General features: G+C 46.5%; 1 long non-coding RNA gene across 1 annotated transcript; it reads right to left on the minus strand.

Moving 5' to 3' along the window:
- Positions 1 to 4,458: 4,458 nt before the first annotated feature.
- Positions 4,459 to 16,490, minus strand: LOC138468334 (uncharacterized). Its single transcript, XR_011268244.1, has 2 exons — positions 15,694 to 16,490; positions 4,459 to 7,440 (listed from the first exon to the last, which is right to left on the minus strand). It is a non-coding gene; the product is annotated as an uncharacterized lncRNA (long non-coding RNA).
- Between the last annotated feature and the right edge of the window lie 909 nt (positions 16,491 to 17,399).

Genomic DNA, 17,399 nt, shown 5'->3' on the forward strand with positions numbered 1-17,399 from the left:
TTTTCACATCTTCACACTTCTTCAGGTGCTTTTCTCAGGAGATCACCAGCCTTTCGAGGGTACTTCTCATAGGTTCTTCTCAACGGATACCTTGTCTCAAAGATTCTTTGTGGTATAGGTATCATTACTGGCGTTGCACGTGTCGCATTTTCCGGTTTCCAACATATAGGCAGAATTGGGGCAGGACTTCCTGTAGAGGCATTCGGCTGCTCCTCTACACGTTAGAGGAGGGAGAGCAGAGATATGAGGAGATATTCCAATACCTCAGGGATATTAAAACATTAGAAGACTAAGAGGGGGGATATGAGGAGCCATTCTAATACCTCAGGGGTATGGACACATTAGAGCAGTGGTCTTCAAACCTTTTATGCCAAGGCCCCCCTGAGCAAAAAATAAATTATTCGGAACCCCCCTGCCCCACCCATCTGTGTTGGTGTTATTTTTTTATTTTCTTTTAGAGACGGCTGTAGAATGCATGGTGCCATAATTTTGAAGGCATATCTTGTTGGGGAGAAATTCCAAGACAGTAGGACAATCACTTCCAATCCAAACATAGAAACCATGAAAGTAAACACAAAATTCTCCAGTAGGGCTTTTATTTTCTCAAAATATATTCCTATGAGTATATTCAGCAGAAGGCAATTTGATTTTAAAGAGCGAGTACTAATGGGAAGGGTGGGCCTGTCTCTCTGCAGAAAGTGAGTCAATGTCTGGCTTAATTTTTGAGACCGCCACTCTGAGGTTGTCCTCCATTTCCAGCCTTGTGCAGTATTTCGTTTTCAGTACTGCCAATGCTTTAGCAGGATACCCGACTATGGCTCTTCCCTCTGCGTTCCAACATCCCCATGAATGCCCCAAAAGGTGGGATTGGGTGTTTGTGGGGTGGTGAGTTTTAGTGGTCTTGTAGTTTTCATTTCAAAATGCACAAACCACATAGTATGCCAACCAGACAATGTATCATTTTGTACAGCCTAAAGGGGAGCCCTTTGACCCAAAGCAGCACACTAGGAGATGTATTTTGGAATAATCAACACACACATCTAGTTCAGATTGTAAATAGTGCTGCAAGTACATGCACCCAGTTAATAAAGTCCAGACTTAAAACACTTGATAAGCATTCAGTGAGTAAAGTAACCTTGTACAAATAAAATGCAGCTTTGCATAAAATTAAATAGAATTTTGGGATTATCAGGCACTGTCAAGCGGGCTCTGCTGTAGCTGTAGGAAGGGGTATTAACACTCCAGGAGACATCACAATAACTCAGGGGTATTCACACATTAGAAGAAAGAGGGGGGTATGAGGAGACATTCCAATACCTCAGGGAGGCGTGTTAACATATTAGAAGGAGAGGGGAGATATGAGGAGACATTCCAATACCTCAGGGGTAGCAATACAATAAAGGAAGGAGAGAGGAGATACGAGGAGACATTCCTGTACCTCAGGGGTATTGACGTATTAGAGGAAGGAGAGGGGAGATATGAGGAGACACTCCTATACCTCAGGCGTATTGATGCATTAGAGGAAGGAGAGGGGCGATATGAGGAGACACTCCTATACCTCAGGCGTATTGATGCATTAGAGGAAGGAGAGGGGAGATATGAGGAGACACTCCTATACCTCAGGCGTATTGATGCATTAGAGGAAGGAGAGGGGAGATATGAGGAGACATTCCTGTACCTCAGGGGTATTGACGTATTAGAGGAAGGAGAGGGGAGATATGAGGAGACACTCCTATACCTCAGGCGTATTGATGCATTAGATGAAGGAGAGGGGAGATATGATGAGACATTCCTGTACCTCAGGGGTATTGACGTATTAAAGGAAGGAGAGGGGGGATATGAGGAGACACTCCTATACCTCAGGCTTATTGATGCATAAGAGGAAGGAGAGGGGAGATAAGAGCAGATGCCTATACCTCAGCCATATGGATGCATTAGAGGAAGGAGAGGGGAGATATGAGGAGACACTCCTATACCTCGTGCGTATTGATGCAGTAGAGGAAGGAGAGGGGAGATATGAGGAGACACTCCTATACCTCAGGCGTATTAACACATTAGAGGAAGCAGTGGGGAGATATGGGAGAGTGTACATCAGGAAGGTGTAGTTTCAATGAAAAGTAGTCTTGTATCGGACACGGCAGCCATTTTGGTGGCCTCGATGCGCGTGTCCCTGCACAACACACGGTTGGTTGTTAGTGGGATAGAGGCAAAGGCAGGTGCCAAGAAGAAGACGTCAATAAACCGATATTCCAGGCATACAGTAGGGATGATCGCTGCCTTCACAGTGAGGGGGCTTGAAAATGACCCGTCTCCGGGCCCTTTGTAGGGCTCCCAATGAAAATGAGGCAAAGGAGTGACCTGGTTTGCGAAACCTCGCAAAATCAGGTGGGCACTGGGACTAGAATACCGGACGGCTGGCTGCATAGTCTGTAAATTAGCAGCCGGACAGGAGTGGCGGTCAAGGAGGCCTGGGACAATCGGGTACGTGCAAAGAAAGAGCCGGAGACCAGGCTCAGTCCTCTGTGGGGTGGCAGCCGGCAGGAGAGGATGCCCTTATCGGCAGTCGTTGTCTTTATATAACTGTATCGCTGATGAGACCTGCTGGGGTGCCAGGCTCGCAGCCTTTATTTTCATGCCCTGTCATGCACTGCCAGCTGTTCGGGTTTTCGCTCTGCCCTGGGTCCTGCAGACTGGAGCACTGTCCCCAGAATGAGCATCTCTCTCATGTGGGTGCCAGCCCCTCGCATCAGCTGCGGTGGGCTCGGGCGGGGCCCTTCAGCTGTGCCAAGCGGTGGGGGCAAGCGGGGGCGGGCTTGACGTCCCCGCCCAGGGCTTGCCTTCCTTAGCATCCCTCTGCCCCCAGCTGTGGGAACTCTTCAGAAGCAAAGAATGGCTCGGCTGTGTTCCGAGCGCCCACTGCGTAAGGGTGGCAGCAGCTGCTGCCAGCTGAACCCTGGACAGCAAACCTCCCCCACACAGGCCTATGCCCCCCCCCACGCCCCCTTACTCCCCACAAGGGTCCTTAGCACGTACACTTTCACATTCTTGGGTCCTGTATAAACACAAGCAACAATCGCAGCCTGAGAGAGAAAGTGCCAAGTGTTGGGGATATTTATAAACACATTCCAGAAGAAAGTCTAGCTTTAAAGGGTTCACATATGTATATGTATATATATATATACATATATTTCTATAGGAAAACATACACGCCCCAGCAGTCGGTAGCTGTGTGCTCTCATGCCTGCCGTATACACAACCAGACGTCCCCAAATGCTTCATTTGAAGGCTTGTATGGAACTGATAACGCCCCCACAGTGAGTCTCCACGTCATGGCCTGCCAAGGAAGTCATGACTTTGTTGATGTCTGTTAATGCCACGTGTGTAAAGGTTCCCATGGGCCCCAGGTCGGATGCTCACCCAGTCCTGCTTTTCTTGAGACTGGTAGTTCTGGATTTCGAATTGGAACGCCAAAACTACACATCCCAGAATGCAAAGAAAAAACTGGACTGACGAGCCTGCCCCTAAAGGACACGGTTACGGCGTCATGTATGTGCCTATGTTCTCTTATAGTTCGGCCTTATAGAGGGGTCGGGGGAGCCCCTCCCGTGGGCTAATGACCCGCCCACAAATGATTGCCATAGGGCAAAGGCGAGGGGCTATACATGAGGGCAGGTTGGCAGTGGCCCTCCCCGAGGCCCATACAGCTGTTAGCACATGGCGTTCTGCAACTAAAAAGGACAGCGTGTTTTATTGTGGGAAGAAAGAGCACACACTAGGAACCCGTAATGTTAAAATGCTAATGTAATTAACATGGGACTAGTAACAATAGACTGTACACTGTGTATGCTGGCTTTCTGCCTGTGTGGCGAGTGGCCCGGCACACGCCCTTCTCTGCCTTCACAAAGCTGAATACAAGTGTTTCTCTGCTGCTGTTTAGGATTGTGCTCAAGTCAGCACAAGTTGTCGAATCTTTGATATTCTGTAGAATATGAGGTCTAGGCCAAAGATGAGCACCCAGGGAGACGGCGCCAGCCAATCAGAAGTGCCAGAAAGCTCTAGAAGCATCCATTCGAACCTGGCCCAGCGCCTCCTACGCCCACCTCGCTCTAGTGCGCTGCTGCCTTTCCATAACCCCTCCCCTCATCGCCTACAGCCTCTCCCTCTCGGCACCCAAAACCTACTTATGCGTCTCTAAGGTCACAGGCTCCTGTTGCCAGCAGGACATTTCGCTGCAGCCATTTTGGCGCGGGCCAATTCGGCACAGACGTTTGGGCGCAGGACCCCGTTCGGTGCGGCCCGTTCGGTGCGGCCCGTTCGGTGCAGGGATCTTTTGGTGCAAGCATGTTTTGGCGATATTGTAATAAAGTAAAACTGATAAATAAAAGGAATCATGCCGTTGCGAAACCCTGCCCTGCAGACTCGCGCGACCAAAGAGTTCACCACAAGGCCATAGAGGACTGTTTTTATTTTAATTTAATTTTATTACATGTGTTATACGCCAAGGCCAGGAGGTATCACAACGTAGTTACAGATAACTTGGAAGTACAATCTTAGGGTTGATACAGAATATGCATTGGTTACACGTTATTACAGTAAGCAACATGGGTCGAGGACCCTGGAGTGGCTAGGGTTGGGTGATGGGGGTGATTAGTATTGGTCGAAGAGCCAGGTTTTCAGTGATTTTTTTGAATATCTGGTGTGATTCTTCATTCTTGATGCTAGTCGGGAGGGCGTTCCAGTGTTTGGGAGATAGGACTTTGAAGCTGCTGCCTCCAGCTCTTACTCTTTTGTATCGGGGGATTTCAAGGATAGGGGTGTTGCTGGGTCTAAGGTGTCTTGAGGAGGTTTTGTTTGTGTTGTTAATGTATGCAAGGGCTTTGTTAGCTAGGCATTTGTGTGTAATACATAGGGTTTTGACTATAATCCTTCCCTTTATGGGAAGCCAATGAGGGTCTCTTCTGATGCTGGAGACGTGTTCATTCTTCTTTATGCCCAGTGCAGCTCAGAGGGCTTTATTCTGCATGAGTTGGAGTTTGGTCAGATTGTTGTTGGAGGTGCCTAAGAGGAGTACGTTGCAGTAATCGAGTTTAGAGAATATGAGAGCTCTTGCTATTGGGACACAGTTGTTGGGCGTGAGGAATTTGCGGCTTTGTGAAATGAGCTTCGAGGTGTAGGAGGTGGCTGATGAGAGTGCGTTGTTTTGTTTAGTCATAGTTAGCGAGGAGTCTAAGTAGACACCCAGGGTTTTGACTTGTTTGAGAGTTGGGATAGTGGTGCCATCTATGCTGAAGGAAGTGTAAGCAGGTTGTAATGAGTTAAATCTGGCAGGTGGGCCGACTATGAGCAGTTCTGTTTTGTCATCGTTAAGGCAGAGGCTATTGTGGGCCATCCAGTTTTGGATTAGAGCATAAATTTGGTTAATGAGAGTAGAATCCTGCTCGTGGTTACCGGATAACGGGAGAAGGATCTGGGTGTCATCTACAAAGTTTTTGTAGATGACACCCATGGCAACCAGGGCTGTGAATAGCAGTTTGGTGTAGGCATTGTATAGGGTGGGTGAAAGGCAGGAGCCTTGGGGTACGTCTATGGGGGCTGGTATGGGATCAGCTGATTCTTTCCCAATAGAAACTCTTGAGGTCCTGTCTGCCAGGAAGGATTTAATCTATTCGGTAGCATCCTTGGTGAAGTTAAAATTGTTGGCTAGGGTGGCGCATAGTTTGTCATGGTCGACTAAGTCGAACGCCGCTGATAGATCTAGTAGCATGAGGAGACAGAGTTTGCCTGCTTCCCTAGTGGCATCCATTTGGATTTTCAGGTCAAGAAGAGCCGTTTCGGTGGTGCTGTGATTTAGACAGAAACCCGATTGTCGGGCCCTCAGTAGGTGGTGCTGTTCTAGGTGGTTTTGTATTTGTGTGCACGCTTTTTTGTCTATTCTTTTTAATAGGAAGGGTACTGTAGTTATTGGCTGGTAGTTGGTAGGGATGGACGGATCTAAGGTGGGTTTCTTCAAAAGAGGGGTTACCCAGGCTTTCTTGATGCTGGTGGGGACCATATTGGAATTGAAGGAGGCGTTAATTAATTCTGTAATGATGGGGGTAAGTGTTGGAGGGAAGAGTTTGACAAGGTTGGGGGGAATTGGTCTTCTTTACATTTGGAAGCTTTAAGTTTGGCTATGGTGTCTTGTACTTCTTTTTGTGAAACGGGGTGAAATGGAATGGTGTGCTGAAATTGGGGTGGGGGAGCCCTCTAGTATGGTGGGTGAGGGGTTTGTTGGCTAGGAGCTGTTTTTTGCTGGCTATTTTATTTTGTAGGAGTAGGATTTTGGCTGATAAGGCATCTTGGATAGTGGTACACCACTCGTTGCTGGCTATGATGGGTGATATTATTTGACATGGATTCTCTAGTTTCCTGAGTATGGAGAAACGTTCCTTATAGTTGGACGACGCATTGGTGATGCGTAAATTGAGAGCATTGACTTTTTGGGTGATTATGGCAGTTTTGTAGATTTTTTTGTCATTGTTGAAGGCTTGCGCTGAGTCAGGGGTGTTGGTTTTTTTGTGGATGTGCTCTAGTGATCTTTTGGTGCGTCTCAGGGAGACTAGTTCCTCATTAAACCAGAAGCAGGAGCGTTTATCTGACCTTCGGGTTTTGGATTTGATAGGGGCTAGTAGGTCAATGGTGTTAGTGAGGGTTTGTTGGTAGCAGTCTGCCAGGTATGTAGGATTGTTACTCTCTACGGAGGTAGAGGCTAATGCTTGTCTGAGAGCGTGGGAGAGGGTGTCGCTAGTGAGTTTTTTGGTATTTCTAGACTCAAAGGTGTCAGGTTTTTTTTGTCATTGAAGTATCTGTGGTCAGGTTACCCAGGGAGAGGCTGATGACATGGTGGTCGGACCAATCTATAGGTGAGACAGAGTCAATGATTACATGTGTATTGAGGGTGAGTCCCCAACCCAGTATTCTACCATTGTCATGGGCAGGAGTGTTGACCAGTTGTGAGAAGCACATGTCTTACATGGCTGAGTTGAGGGCCGTGGCTGTGTGATCCAAAGGGTCATTGTAACCTAAGTTTAGGTCTCCGAGTATGATGTATTTAGTGTTCAGTTTGATGTGAGGGGTGAGTAGTAGTGGGATATCTGCATCAGGGTGAGAGTTTTTATGGGTGATCTGTAAACAACCAATATATTAGTGGTAGATTTGGGGTCAGAAGTGAATTTGACAAGGAGGAGTTCTTATCATTGTATGTCATCAGTCGGGCAAGCTCTAATTTGTAGTGTGGATTTGTGTATTAGGGCGACTCCGCCTCCATGCGCGTTGGCAAATCTGTGTACATTCTCTCAGAAATTAAATGGATTTCCATCCCTGGAGGCATGACGGTCACGCATTCCACAGTCACAGTGACCTTGCCTGTGCCAGATCCCATCTCCTTCAACGCAGGGGCCTCTGAGAAAATACAAAAAACACATAATTAGATCATGTAACATACGCCCACTTTTGTTGCCTAATATTTTGCATTTCTACATTTTCCATACCCTTCCTAGCTATACATTCTATAATAGCAATGGTGCAATACATACACAGTAATGGTATTACCAGGATCATGATGCCTGCTGCAATTTTGTGTCCAAGTTCTCCCATAGGCCCCGTTAGCCATGCCCACCAATCCATTGATCCACTGCCATCCAAAGCTATCTGTATGTATATCTTTGCCTGTTGTTTTATTACTGCAATGTCTTTTGTTATGATGCCGTCTTCTTCTAAATATACACAGCAAGAATTGTTAAAAGTAGCGCACACGCCTCCTTTGTGTGCTAAAAGTAAATCTAAAGCCATCCTATTTTGCATAGCAGTTGCCCCTATGCTATGTATCTCTTTTTGTATGTGCCCTAATGCGTCTGCTGTAGCATTAGCAAACAGTTCTAATCAGGCAGATATGTTCACTATGGCCCTTTCTAGCTCAGATATTCCCAGTGATGGGATCAATATTCTGACAAATTGTGGAACCCTGTGTTACGTACCACCAGTGGGTTCTCCCTGCTGTCCCTTTTTGTCCTGTCTACCCCTTTATTTAATACCAAAATGGTAACATTTGGTCGCAAATGCCCTATGGTGCAGACCCCCTCCCATTGTCTTGGCAATGTTTTATAGGCCCGCCCTCCGCATAGCCAATACACCCCTGGTGTGTGTAGGTGTATTTGGTAGCTATTTCCATTATACAGTAACCCGTTGTATATCGCCAGGCCCACAAAGTAGCTTGTTTCATTTCTACTCCCTGTGTCCTTACACCTACAATCATCTTGTCTTATGATGCGTCCCCTTGCATCCACTATATCCCTGTGTATGTCATACATGGTTACATTTTGCTGTCTGCGCCCATCCGCATCATAACACGTGCATATCACTCTTTTAAATCCATATATGTAACTTTCTCTTGTGTCTATCGTGATTATCATGCCACAGTGCTCGTATCTTCCTACCGCATGGTCCTGTGGTTTCGCTCCTCCCCCACCCCCAGATTTAATGCAAAATGGTGCAAACAGTGATTCTTGGAACGTAAATGAAGGTACAGCCCGTCCTGTTTCATCCTTTCTAGACCCTGCCCTTACATCCCCCACCCATTTTTCCATAGTAGATGGTTCTGCCACCAGCGGTGCCCCTTGTTGTGCATGCGTAGGGAACTGTGAACAGAACCAGCAACTGGATATGTTGAAAGTATCGGCCACCGCCTGGGGGGTGATGTTGAGGAAGCCATTAATATGCCATTTTGCAGTGGAGATCGAGAGTAGTGAGAGCATGAGCCATATGCACAAGCGCATCTGGAAGAGAAAAATAGACATAAAATTATCCAGATACCTCTGTAGTACCTTTTTTTGGTACATAATTTCCGTACTTTTCTCACACCCTTCTTTCTGCCCCTGTCGTGCACATTTCTTTCCATGTATTCCCTTCCTTTTTTCACTCTTTTCAGTTGACTGAGGTGTCTCATAACCAGACCTTCACCATCCCATTGGTCAATACAGTATACAACGTTACTTATCCTGTCTGTTACAGTGTATGGTCCTTTCCATTTATGTTGACTTTTTGCAGTTCTACCCTCATTATGTAACATCACAGTGTCACCTATGTGTAGTATCATCTCTTTTCTTGTTTTGTTTAGTTTTCTTGCTGTGTCAATGTCTGTTTATGCCTGTGTTTCTATTGTCATTTTGCAGATGGCCTGTAACATATTTACCAATGCTGAAATGTAATCTGCATCTAAAACTTCATAATCTTTGGGTGCCCCCGTTGTCAGTGGCAGCAATAACTTCTTGGTGCTGGGCATGCTTCTTCCGAACAGTATTTCATAGGGCGAGTACCCAGTAGCTGAGTGTTTTCTTGATCGTATTCCGTGTAGTACGAATGGAAGCAGTAAATCCCACTGTGATCCTTCTTCATCCATTATTTTGAACAGTTCCTCTTTAATTTCCATATTGAGTCTCTCCACCATCCCCGCACTCTCTGGCCGATAAGGAATGTGAAATTTTTGTTCTATTCGCAGTTTGGCACACAATGTTCTTGTTGGTTCAGCAGAGAAGTGCCCGTCATTGTCTGATGTCATTTTTGATGGGATGCCAAACCTTGCTATTATGTCCTGTAGTAGGATGTCTACCGTTGTTTTTGCAGAGCAGTTTCTTGTTGGGAATGCCTCTGGCCATCTACTAAATGTGTCAATGATCACCAGTATGTATCTGTGTCCTCTTGCTGTTCTTGGTAGTGGACCCACGTAGTCTAGATGGATATGTTGCCATGCTTCTGTACTTCGGTGCTCATGTTGTAGTAGTCCCATCTTCTCTTTTCCTCTTCTGTCTCTTTTCCAGCATGTCACGCAGTTTGTCACATGCGTTCACCAATCTTCCCTTATCGTTGGCCACCAGGCCATTGCTGTCAGTCTTCCTAACCCATTCTCTCCTCTCTCGTGTGTCCAGTAGCCGTGGGCCCATTGCAAGACATCTTTCCTCAGGATGGTGGGCAGTATTATTACCCATTGTCCATGAGGTTTGTACCACCATGTGCTGTCCTTCCTTCGTACAACATTGCACTCTTTATTCGCGTTGATAAATTCCATGAGTGCATTATCTCCCTCCTGTAAGTCTGACAGAAGTTTCTGCCTCCCTTTCTGTTCCATTGTCTTTCCCCTGCGTAGTGTTATTTTCAGTGGTCCCTCCCCCGCTTCTGCATACCAATCTTCCTCCTCTGTCTGTGGTTCTGGGGGGGGGGGTGGTGCAGGCCATTCTTCTTCCAATCTTTCTCCTTGCTCTGTTGTTTGGGGCTGGTCCTGTTCTTGCAGGGGCGCCATGGGGGGTACTGATGTACGTGAGTATTCTTTTATGGCCAATTTTGCTGTTGCATCTGCCCTGTTGTTATCTTCAGCCCATCGTCCTTTTGTCTTGTGAGCTTTTGTTTTGATGATCCATATTCTGTTGTGCTGTCCCGATAATTCATCCATTTTTTTCCATTCGTCCTCAAATTTTATAGCTGAACCATCGGTCCCTTGATATTGTTGGTCTCTCCACCATTGCAAGTATATGGTGAGCCCTTTAAACACATAGTCTGAGTCCACCACCACCGTTGTGGCAACTTCCGGTGGTATTTTCTGCATTGTCCTAAGTGCCAGTACTACCGCTTGGAGCTCGCCGTACTGTGCGCCTTTTCCTTCAAACACCATTGAGTTGTGCTGCCACTGATCATTTTGCCTGTACACTACCGCTGCTGCAGCATGTAGCTTGTTATTTACATATGTAGAGCTCCCATCGCAATAGAATGTGGGGCCATCAATATCTTTATCTGGTGCACATGCCCTGAATATGTTGTGTAACGTGTTCACCGTTTCTGCCCTGCATTAATGTTGTTCGTCTACCTGTATACCGTCTACTGGTATGTACTTCTCTCCTCCTTCCTCAAAGTGTAGTGTGATTGTAGTTAATAATGCAATCCATTTACTTATCCTCTGTGTACTGACATTCCCTTGATACATTTTGGAGGATAATAACATCTGTAGAGGTTTGTGGTTTGTTTTAATGATGCATGTAGCCCCTCCCGTTATGTATCTAAATTTGTTGATTGCCCAGTATAGTGTGCATAGCTGTCTCTCACATCTGGAATATTTCAGTTCTGTTATTTTATAGTTCAACGAATTACATGCCACCAGCTGATGCGTATCCCCATATTTTTGTGTTAATATGGCGGCCTGTGTACTTTCTGATATGATTGGCCATATGTAAAAGAGCATGTCTGGATTTGGGCTTACTAATGATGGTGCCCCGTTCAATAAGTCCTTTAATTTCTGAAGGGCCTCAGTATGTTCTTCAGTCCAATCAAACCTATCGGATCGTAATAGGTCGTATAGTATTTTAGTGTGTTCTGCAAATAGGGGAGTAAAGTTCCTCGAGAATCCCAAGATCCCTATTGCCCGATGTAGTGCAGTGTGATCCGTTGGGAGGGGCAATGAGTTAATCAGTTGCAGTCTGTCCCTGCATATGCTTTTTCCTTTTCCTGATATTGTTACCCCTAGAAATCGTACCTCTGTTTGGCAAATTTGTGCTTTCCCACCATTCAGTTTGAGTCCCCCTTTTTGTAGTGCCACTAGCACCTCCCCTAGATGTGTCCTATGTAGTTCTTCTGTCTCGCTACACACCAATACGTCATCTACATATTGGATGACACTTTTCATGCATGTTAAGCCCTGCATTATTCGTTTCATGGCAGCGTGGAACATTGTGGGGCTGTCTCTGAGTCCTTGTGGTAACACATTCCAAACATACACCACCCCTTCAATCATGAATGCTGTTAGTTCCCGTGAATCCTCATGTAACGGGAGAGAGTAGAACCCCTTAGAGATATCTAAGACACTGAAGACCCTCATGCCTGGCTGTATTGTTGCCATCATTTCCGGAAATGAGGCAACTAACTGTGGTCTGGACTGTAGATGTTTGTTGATTATGCGGTAGTCAATTGTTAAACGGAATGAGTCATCCGGTTTCTTCACTGCCCAGACCGGTGATACAAATGGTACCCACCCTGTATGTTCTGTAATGGCCCCCCTCTCCTGTAGGGCCCTTAGTATATCATTTATTTGTTCTGCCGCCCCAGGGGCAATTCCATAGGGTTTTACGTATCGTGGGATGCTTGTTAGTTTAAATACTGCATTATCCTGCGTCCTTCCAAAATCTAGTCTGTGTTTTGCCCATATGTCTGGAAAGATCTCCTCCCACTCTGTTAGGATGCCATTTGTGTGTGTGAGGATATGTGTGTCACCCTTCGTTGTTGCTGTGATAACCGCCATTGTTATCACTTGTACTGTGCCTGCTGTGCCTCTAAGGCGGAGGCATAGATTTGCTAGGTCCATCACCGCCCCCCTTTTCAACAATGCGTCAATTCCCAAAATATCCTCCTCCCCCCCCCCCGTGGCGCATGGCTGCTTGCCCATATCCACCCCGTTTAAGCAGATCTTTAGTTCCTTTACTGGGGAAGAAATTATAGGGCCGCCCAGTCCCTGCATTTTTGTCAATTTCAAACATTTGGTGTCTATAAATTCACCCTTAGTCAGAGTTAGTGCCGCTATCTACCAATATGGTCACGTTGTGTGTGACTCCACCAGCGGAGAAAGAACCTTCTGCCGTCATGCGGCCCCATCTATCTTGGTTTAGGGGGTATCACTACGGCTTCCAACTCTGCTGGTTTGACTCTGTCCTAGTACCCGCTGGAGCTTGTCACAGCAGCCACTGGCGTTGCCCCTGTACTTGTCACTTTCTCTCTCAACTTCTGCGCTTTCTCCTTTATGTCATTTAGCTCCTGTTGTTGCTCCCAATATGTGACCCAGGGTCGTATTAGCCCTTCTGCATTTTGGTACAATTTAGCCCCTGTCTTTCTATCGTACAACACCTTGCCCGCTGTACCTCTCCCGCGTCCTCTACCTCCTCTACCCCTGCCCCGAAAAAATGTGGAATCCTGGCTATGTCTTTCAGCATCATAAGTAATATTCCTCACTAGTGTCAGTGTTTCCCACTCCTGCTCCTCCATGTACTGGCCCTCTGCCCACTCTATCTTTCAGCATCATAAGTAATATTCCTCCCTGGTGTCAGTGTTTCCCACTCCTGCTCCTCCATGTACTGGCCCTCTGCCCACTCTATCTTTCAGCATCATAAGTAATATTCCTCCCTGGTGTCAGTGTTTCCCACTCCTGCTCCTCAGCATCATAAGTAATATTCCTCACTGGTGTCAGTGTTTCCCACTCCTGCTCCTCCATGTACTTGCCCTCTGCCCACTCTATCTTTCAGCATCATAAGTAATATTCCTCACTGGTGTCAGTGTTTCCCACTCCTGCTCCTCCATGTACTGGCCCTCTGCCCACTCTATCTTTCAGCATCATAAGTAATATTCCTCCCTGGTGTCAGTGTTTCCCACTCCTGCTCCTCCATGTACTTGCCCTCTGCCCACTCTATCTTTCAGCATCATAAGTAATATTCCTCACTGGTGTCAGTGTTTCCCACTCCTGCTCCTCCATGTACTGGCCCTCTGCCCACTCTATCTTTCAGCATCATAAGTAATATTCCTCACTGGTGTCAGTGTTTCCCACTCCTGCTCCTCCATGTACTGGCCCTCTGCCCACTCTATCTTTCAGCATCATAAGTAATATTCCTCACTGGTGTCAGTGTTTCCCACTCCTGCTCCTCCATGTACTGGCCCTCTGCCCACTCTATCTTTCAGCATCATAAGTAATATTCCTCACTGGTGTCAGTGTTTCCCACTCCCACTCCTGCTCCTCCGTGTACTGGCCCTCTGCCCACTCTATCTTTCTGCATCATAAGTAATATTCCTCACTGGTGTCAGTGTTTCCCACTCCCACTCCTCCATGTACTTCCCCTCTGCCCACTCTTCACATTCTCTTACAGGAATAATTTTTCGTACCACTAGCCATGTATCATCTGCTGCATTCAACATATATGCCCATCCTTAACATGTTTTGAGCCTTTCTTCAACATCCAATTTCCCTTCCACCACCCTTGTAATCTCATCCGGTAGCAATTGCCAAATGGTCATCTTTTCTTCCACCCCCAAGTCCCTCATTAATGTCTGTGTTAACATATCTGCGAAGTCGGAGGGGCTCTGGTCCCTTCCAATCTTTAGTACCTGCATTAGCTTTGGGAGCGCCAGTATCCTGTGGTGTTTCTTCATTAGTGCCATAATGGGTTCTATGCGCACCCTCCATCTTGTGCCCGCCCCTTTATCCACATCTTCTACTAAGTTCCTATCGTCCACATCAGAAAATCGCAGAATTATGAACCGAGACTAGTTGCATACTGCCTTTAGTTTCATGATTACTTGTCCCCTATCCAATCCGTGTGCATCCAAAGGTTTGTATGTGGAGTGAAGTACGTTAAATAGTTCCATCGGGCTAGCCCCTCCATACCGTGGCATTTCTTTTAGGAGTGCTAACATTTTCATAATATCCTGTGGCCTGCCTTGGTGGGGTTCCTGTGACTCCCGTGTACCCTCAGCTCTTTTCAGGTCCTGTTCGATTCGTATCCCCATTTCCCTGTCATTGCGTGCAATTTTGTGCACAACATCCCATTTACCTATAGCCTCTTTCACTTTATCCCACACTACCTTCGTCATATTATTGTAGTTTATATTATCCAAATCTAAGTCAACCCGTAATTCCTCCACCATTGGTGTATCATCCACTTCGGTTTTTGTGAAATTTCCCCCAGTTGGCAGTGATATTGGTGCCATTTGAACTGCTTTATTATATGGTGGGGGACTTACATATTCCTCCGGTTGCGTAGTTTTGACAGGCAACACTGGATATGTCCAATCATCTTTGTCTGGGTGCTGTTGTTTGTATACCTCAAATGCATTTTTGTGCATCTCTAGCTCCTCTTGGCAATCAGTAAGCTGCTGTCTAATAGCTTCACACTCTTGTGCCTTTAGCACAATAGTAGACGACATCTGCATACAGTGTGTATTTGCCATTTGCCGTGCGTATGTGAGGTCATCTCTCATGTCGCACAGCAGTACATTTTGTCGTGTAACCTCATCATTTTCCCCTTTAGTAATGCGATACATCTTCCAGAGACATGTTACAATGACATGTGTCTTATTTTTGCAATAATATTTCTTGCCTGTGGTGTATAGTAACTCATCAATTAAATCCTCCACTGTTTTTGGAGGCCTGTCAATATTCGACCACATGCATATCCCCTTCTTTTTTCTTAAAAAGTCCTCAATAACCTCTTTAGCCTCCTCTTCCCGCCTGGTCAGTGGACTGGCGTCTGCCATTTGTCTTATTTTTTTGTCCCTATTTGATCCTACCGCAGTGCAAGCTTCCCACCCTGCACAGTGCTTGATGTCAATACAGCTTTGACCCTGCACCTGTAGTGTGCTCTGACTGTACCACAAGCCCTACTTTAACGTGCTCTGACTAAAACTGTGGCTCTGTTGCTGCCCTTTGACCCTGTACCAACAACAAAAATAGTACTGTTAGGCAACTGACCCTATCAGACAGACAGTTGGCGGTACCTCTACCTATGTCTCAGAGACCCCAGGCCTCCGAAGTCAGTCTCCCTTGCAACAATAATTAATCAATTTTTAGTGCTACTTTGCACAAAAAAAAATTACGAATACATTGGTACAGCGAAAAACACTCTTTTCACTTACCGTATTTGATATGGCCTCCACGACTGTGCCAGTGATAGGCGAAAAAAGAGAGCTCCAGGGTTTCGGCACCAAATGTTACAATCGTCCGTCCTGCTCCCTCCTGCAATCGCCCTCCTTCACTGCACACTCAGCAACACTTCGAAATTACAACACGGGAGACCAGAAGTGGAAGGGTATTTGCATATAATGAAAGCACGTATCCAAACCGCCTGGGTGGACTGCTCTGCTCCCCCAGGCCGGCAACATCCTTATATACAGTTTAGGTGGCTATTCCATTCCTAAACAACATTACTCATGTCAAAGGGGATGCCTGCGGCCTGCATCCGGGCCCTTGTATGGAGTGTAGCAATCAGAACGCAAGCGATAAAAGTGATGAAGTTCCTATAATGGCTTGTTTCCGAGCACTGGGCAATGTGGCCTTGGGTTCTGTGCAAATCTGTGTACATTCTCTCAGAAATGAAATGGGTTTCCATCCCTGGAGGCATGACGGTCACGCATTCCACAGCCACAGTGTCCTTGCCTGTGCCAGATCCCATTTCCTTCAACGCAGGGGCCTCCGAGAAAATACAAAAAACACATAATTAGATCATGTAACAGGGTTTAACCAGGTTTCAGTGACCGCTAGGATGTCAAGTTGTTGGTCAATGATGAGATCATGGATTTCTATGGCATGTGCTACAATAGATCGGGCGTTTATGAGGGCCCATTTGAGGTTAAGGGTCTGGTCTGGGTTTGGTGTGATGTCTAGGTTTGGTGTGGAAGTTGGGCTTTTGGTGCTGCTGAGTCGTTTGGTACGTGCTGTGGGAGGGCCTTTGTGTTTGTTGGTGGAAGGTGTGGTGATTGTTGTGGTGGGGATCGGGGTGATGGGAGTGTGGCCGGTGGCTAGATCCTTTAGTTTATGACCTGAGTCTCTCAAGTCTGTCTTTGCCCAAAATGGGAGTCATCTTGTTGGTAACTTCTGTGGAGACTGTGTGTTTGGTGGTGATATTGGGGGGGGGGAGGGTGGGATAGGCTTAGTATTGGTAGTAGCAAAGTTGGTGGTAAGGGTGGTTTGTTTTAGTGGGTTGGGGAAGGGGGTGGGGCAAGGGATGGGATAGTGGCGCTGGCAACCCAGTCTGGATAGACCATTATCATGTTTGAATGATCCTCCGGAGCAGGGAGTGGCATGGTGCATTAAGCAAAAGGGAAACATAATGGATGAGAGGAGGCTTAGCATTGTTAAGTCGTCTGGGGCGGTGGGCGGAAGGCCGTACAGGTGGGCTGTCTGGAGCAGTACAGTGTGAGTCGATTTCAAAAGTAGTAGGTTAAATCAATAAATAAGCGATCAGTAAGTAAACCAGGGGTGCAGTGGGCCAGTAAGGGTATACGAGTGCAAATAGGATAGCTCAACAGGATGGCATTAGGCAAGTACATCTAGGTGCAGTAGGCCAGTACAGGAGCACAGTTGCAGTGGGCTAGTTTAACAGGATGGCATTAGGCAAGTACATCTAGGTGCAGTAGGCCAGTACAATAGCACAATTCAATTACCATGGGCTAGTTCAACAGGATGGCATTAGGCAGGTACATCTAGGTGCAGTAGGCCAGTACAGGAGCACAATTACCATGGGATAATACAGTAGGATGGCATTAGGTAAGTACATATAGGTGCAGTAGACCAGTACAGGAGCACAATTACCGTGGGCTAGTTCAACAGGATGGCATTAGGC

The sequence above is a fragment of the Ambystoma mexicanum genome, chromosome 4q (assembly GCF_040938575.1).
Source record: "Ambystoma mexicanum isolate Mex_15411 chromosome 4q, UKY_AmexF1_1, whole genome shotgun sequence".
Classification (NCBI taxonomy): domain Eukaryota; kingdom Metazoa; phylum Chordata; class Amphibia; order Caudata; family Ambystomatidae; genus Ambystoma; species Ambystoma mexicanum.